The sequence below is a fragment of the Danio aesculapii genome, chromosome 3, assembly GCF_903798145.1.
Source record: "Danio aesculapii chromosome 3, fDanAes4.1, whole genome shotgun sequence".
Lineage (NCBI taxonomy): Eukaryota > Metazoa > Chordata > Actinopteri > Cypriniformes > Danionidae > Danio > Danio aesculapii.
This window is the reverse complement of record NC_079437.1, coordinates 50,052,678-50,058,677: the sequence shown is the minus strand read 5'-3', so window position 1 is coordinate 50,058,677 and position 6,000 is coordinate 50,052,678. Positions and strand designations below refer to the sequence as shown.

The window sequence follows — 6,000 nt, the reverse complement described above, 5'->3', positions numbered from 1 at the left end:
CTCTGGAGGCCATCTTCCTTCACTGTACTGCTCTCAGGCTCTTTGAGGCCTACTTACTCTCTTTTTCTCTCCCTCCCCCTGTCTCTCCTTCTACTTCTGGTAACTTTATTTTAATTTAAGCTTGGTTTACAATTTTTATCATTTGTTTTATCATTTCATATTTTATCATTTTATACAGTTATTTTGTAATTAATTCAGTTGTAACCATAAAGAATTATTATCATTAAATAATTTCATTTTCAAGTATTTGTGAATTACTTTTGATTTAACATCAACACTTAATTGCTCCATATTGCAATACAATTTATATCATATGTTTTATTAACGCTCTCTCACATTTTAGCTATTAAAACTGCCCTTTATTTTCAGTTTTTGGTATAAGACTGCAGAAGAATGGTTTGACTAGAATGTACAGTTTTTTACCATCATGCTGATAATTTTTTAGTCATTCAGCAGAACTGCAGTTTGAACCGCTGTGGTTAAAACCCATTCTTACACAATAAAACTAATTATATATGAGTTAATATAACTTCTCTCATTTTTATTTAGTTTTATTTGTTCATAATGGTTATGAGATATATGTAATTTCTTGTAAGTTTGTACATATTTACAATAAAAAAAAACTTCAAAATAAAAAAAGCATTACACTCTTTCAGGTAAAATTTTCCTATTGGCTTTTATATTATTGCAAATAATAAGCTAATATGTATGTAAATGCAAGTTCATATTCATGCAAGTATAAGGTGACATAATAGTTTCTCCACTATTATTGGCTAACTTGATTAACATATAATTTAGCATGTTGCATATTTTGGGCTTGTCTGTTGTCCTATAGCTTAGGCAGAATATATTTTTAAACAAACTACACTGTAAAACTCAAGAGTCAACTTTATTAAATGAAATGAGTGTAGTTAACTCAAAATTGACTGAAAGTTAATTCTACTCATTTGAAAAGAATTCTAAACTCAGTGTTGAAGGTAATGAGTTAATTAAATACCTTATTACTTAACTTAAATGGAGTAAGTTCACAGTACTCATATAGATTAGTTTTTAACTCAAATGGTTTGTAGCAATTGGTTTCCTCAAACAGTTTGAGTTGCCTTAACTTATTGGGTTTTACAGTACTCAGTTAGTTTGATTCCTCTTCATTTATTGGGTTTTACTGTGCTCAAAATGCTTCTTTTACTCAAATGGAATAAGTTCACGGTACTCATTTAGTTTTTAACTTAAATAATTTGTTGCAATCAGTTTCCTCAATTGGTTTGAGTTACCTTAACTTTTTGGGTTTTGCAAAGTGCAGTAAAGTAAAATCAGAACTTTCAGTTTGTGCAATTTGAAGGCCAATGGAAACACATATGCTGGGTTCACACTCTGTAAAGTTTGACATTCATTAGATATTCTGTTTCAAACCCATTAAACTCTTTGTGTTTGTTACATTTTCAGCCAAAAACTGTGAGATAGACATAAATAGGTGCCCTTTATTTTGCACAAGGCTTAATTTTTCAATGAAATATAAAATTGATTTACTATATGAATTATAAAGAATTTAACTAAAGGAAATTATACAATAACACCAATACCAAAAATGTCCAGAAAAACTATACTTTTTAAAATAACGTTTAATATATATATGCTATATATACAAATGCTTTGTGTAACATAGGTCACTGGACAACAAAGATGAAGGATCCATGTGCAGTTTATTAAAGCAAAGACATGCAGGCAATGGTCAGGTACAGAAGCAAACAGTGGCCTAGAGATAATCCAAAATATGTAGTCGAAATATAGGCAAATGGTTAGGCTAGGTGGCATGGAATCAAAACGGAAAACAGACAAGGATTAAACATGGCAAGACAAATAGGAAACCGCTTTGTGATGCTTCACTAGGAAAACAAGGCTCCACAAAGAGTGTGTGTGTGCGGGGTGAATATGAAGTCCAGTTAATCAGTCTGTGATGACTCTGGCGGCTCTGGCCATTTGTGAGACTCAAGTGGCAGCTCTGGCCATTCGTGGGACTCGGGAGGATCTGGTGGCCGCCATTCAAAGAATTCTGAAGGATCTGGTGCTGCCATTTGGGGAATTCAAAAAGATCTGGCGCCTGCCATTTGGGGAATTCAGGAGGATCTGGTGACTCTGGCAGCAACGGTGTCAACTTTGGCAGCTCTGGCGGCGGCGTCGATTCTGGTAGCTCTGGCAGTGATGAAGTGTTGTCAGCCATCTTGTGAATGGAAAGCTCTGCAACCATCAGGTCTTGCTGGGGTTTAAATTTAGGGGTTTCCTCCTCTATCTTTCCTAAGGTGAATGGAGACCCACTGACCTGCAGGGTTATTTCAAGGGCTTCTTGAAAAGACCCTCGAGGACCAACAATTATGTCAAGGATTTATGTCGAACACAGCAAGACAAACAGGAAAACGCTTTGTAATGCTTCACTAGGAAAACAACACTCCGCAACGGGTGTATGTGTGAGGGGTGAATATAAAGTCCAGTTAATCAGTCTGTGATGAGTTGCCAGCTGTGTCAGTGTAATCAGTTGGAAACAGGAACTTGTGTGTGTGAGGTGCATGCTGGGAGTTGTAGTTTGTTACTGTGGCATGTGTGTAGTTCACCAGCGATCTGCAACTGCCAGACCGCCGATGATCACAACACTTTGCAGACACAGCTTTTTACAGATGTGACAGGAGCGTGAAACTATTTCAGCGTTTGTATTCTGAAAGTAAAACTCAGGGTTAATTGATCTGTTTGGTCTATGTTTCTCTAATATTCACTTAGTAAAAAGTCAGTAGTGAGAATTTCTGTGGATCAGGACGTGTTTTTGTGTCCAGAGTGTCTGGAACTTCTGAAGGATCCGGTCAGCTCCGAGAAGCTGAAGAAGACTAAACCTCCTGCTGACTGTTACGCTGGAGCTGGAGATGTGCAGTGTGATGCAGGTACTGGAAGAAAATGAAAAGCTGTCAAGTCCTTTCTGCTGTGTCAGGAATCTTACTGTCAAACTTCGCCTCTATAACCCACCCACTGCCAGACTACCCAATTATATTGCAGCATAACGTGTTGCCTTGGTGGAAAACACATTTTGCATTACATTTAGTCATTTAGCAAACACTTGTTCAAAACGACTTACCTTTGAGGAGGCATTTAGCAATTCAACAAGTAGAGGCAATACACACAAGAAGTGCTAATTATCCAGGCGAACTGTTAGTGAACTGTTAGATTTCTCCACACATCCCGCTTAGAATTAGGACCAAAAAGTTCTATCTTGGTCTCATCAGACCAGAGAATCTTATTTCTCACCATCTTGGAATCCTTCAGGTGTTTTTTTTTAGCAAACTTCATCAGGGCTTTCATGTGTCGGGGCACTTTGCCTTAAATCCCCGACTGGTGAAGGGCTGCAGTGATGGTTGGCTTTTTTCTCATCTCCCGACTGCATCTCTGGAGGTCAGCCACAGTGATCTTTGCCACCGCTAGGTGATATCATTAAAAAACATGGAGTTAGCTTCCACTGTTATGCTGATGATACACAACTTTATATCTACTCTCAACCTGATCATTTGTATGAATTTATGAAATTAACAGATAATATAGCTGGTAGAAAAAATTTGGATGACTAATAACTTATTCCTAAATTCAGGTAAAACTGAGATATTCCTAAATTGAGGTAAAACTGAGATCCTGCTTACTGGACCCAAAAACCTCACACGCAAAAACCTAGAACACTTTCTAACCCTTGATGGATTCTTAGTTCAGTCCTCATTTCTGTCAAAAATTTGGGGGTGATTTTTGATAGCAACCTGGCGTTTAAAGGCCAGATTTCAAGCATCTGTAAAACTGCATTTTTTTATCTTAAATATATTGGCAAACTTCGACATATGCTATCAATGTCTGATGCGGAAAAGCTTATTCATGCTTTCATGACCTATCGGTTACACTATTGTAATGTGTTACTAGGTGGTTGCCCTGTTGGCCTAATTTACAAACTTCAGCTAGTTCAAAATGCAGCTTCTAGAGTGCTTTATAGAACAAAGAAATATGATCATATTGCACCAGTTCTTTCATCATTGCATTGGCTCCCTATTAAATATCGTTTAAATTGTAACATTTTATTAACTACCTACAAAGCCCTGAACGGCTTAGCTCCCCAGTATTTGAGAAAGCTCCTGGTGTGTTATAGCCCCTCACGTCCACTACGCTCAATTAATTCTGGACAATTGATTCCAGAATATCAAAATTAACTGTAGGTGGTAGATCTTTCTCATATCTGGCACCAAAACTCTGGAACAGCCTTAGCACAGTCTGGGAATCAGACATACTCTGTCAATTTAAAACTTTTTAAAAAGCCAGCCTGTACACCAGCCGGTGACCTCTTCTTCTGCAGCTTCTCCACGATGGACGTCCAGCTTTCTCCAGCCTCCGATGTTTAGACTGCTGCTCTGCACAAAATTTTGGTCATAGGAGAAACGGTCATGCCTAACTGAGCCTGGTTTCTCTCTAGGTTTTTTTTTCATTCACTTTCATCAATTTGTGAAGTTTGTTTCCCTCGCTGTCGCAACTGGCTTGCATGGTTTGGGACTTGTGGAGTTGCGCATCAATGAATTTGCTCTTCAGTGTTTGGACTTTCAGCAGTGAAAATTAAACCACACTGAACTAAACTGAACTTAAACTCTGAAAACTGGACTGACACAGTTTAAATTTACTCTAATCTTCTATGTTAAGCTGCTTTGACACAATCTATATTGTAAAAGCGCTACAGACATAAAGATGAATTGAACTGAATTGAGTTGAATCTTTGGGTTCTTCTTTACCTCTCCCCCAATAGCTCAGTTTGGCCGGACAACCAGCTCTAGGAATGGTTCTGGTTGTCCCAAACGTCTTCTATTTAAGGATTATGGAGGCCATTGTGCTCTTAGGACCCTTAAGGGCAGCAGATTTTTTTTTTTTTTTTCAAACTTTGTGCTTTGCAATTCCTTTGACCTCATGATTCTCATTTGCTCTGACATGCATTGTAAGCTGTAAGGTCTTAAAAAGACAGTTGTGTTCCTTTTCTAATTAAGTCCAATCAGTATGACCAAACACAACTAGACTCAAATGAATGTGTAGAACCACCTCAAAGATGATCAGAAGAAATGGACAGCACATGACTTAAATATATGTGTCACAGCAAAGGGTCTAAATACTTAGGACCATTTGATATTCAATTTAACAAAGAGTGAAAAATTTAAGGGGGTCACTTTCCATACTCACTCGATATATAAGTTAAATAACAATTAGTAACAAAATCAAATGTCCCCTATTATATTTAAGTATTATGCTAGTTATCTTAACTTATGTGACTTATAATCAACAAAACATGTTAAAGGGACCATCAACAAAAGCAATACCAACTTTTATTTCAGTTAGTTGCCAAGTTCAATTTATATTTAGTTTACCTGAACTACATTTAAATACTGTAAAAAGCTACTAAACTGGCAAAAACAAAATGACTGTAACTTTAATTAAAATTCAAATGAAAAATGAGAAGGGCGACGCAGTGGCACAGTAGGTAGTGCTGTTGCCTCACAGCAAAGTTGGCGTTTCTGTTTGCATGTTCTCCCTGCGTTCGCGTGGGTTTCCTTTGGGTGCTCCATTTTCCCCCACAGTCCAAAGACATGTGGTAGCGGTGAATTGGGTAGGCTAAATTGTCTGTAGTGTATGAGTGTGGGTGAGTGTGTATGGATGTTTCCCAGAGATGGGTTGTGGCTGGAAGGGCATCCGCAGGTGGATGACGTCATTCTGCTGTGGTGACCCCGGATTAACAAAGGGACTAAGCCGAAAAGAAAATGAATGAATGAATGAAAACTGAGAATTTATTTACCGTAACTCATTTAAACTAAATTCAACTACAGTTCTTCTATAAGCTTTATTCTGATTTACTGCAAAAGTGATTAGTTATCAAACATTCAAATACATTCAAGTTTACTTGTATTGCAGTTTTTCACACTATTGTTTGTTGAGTTTAAATGTATCATA

At 37.3% G+C, this 6,000-nt stretch overlaps 1 long non-coding RNA gene across 1 annotated transcript in view; it reads right to left on the bottom strand.

The window, feature by feature from the left end:
* Positions 1-1,699: 1,699 nt before the first annotated feature.
* The window catches only part of LOC130221629 (uncharacterized), a 7,400-nt gene continuing 3,099 nt past the window's right edge, over positions 1,700-6,000 (bottom strand). Inside the window, exons 2-3 of the long non-coding RNA XR_008836303.1 lie at positions 3,289-3,458; positions 1,700-2,930 (exon numbers count right to left, since the gene is read on the bottom strand). This is a non-coding gene — a long non-coding RNA (uncharacterized LOC130221629). The remainder of the gene's footprint in view (positions 2,931-3,288; positions 3,459-6,000) is intronic.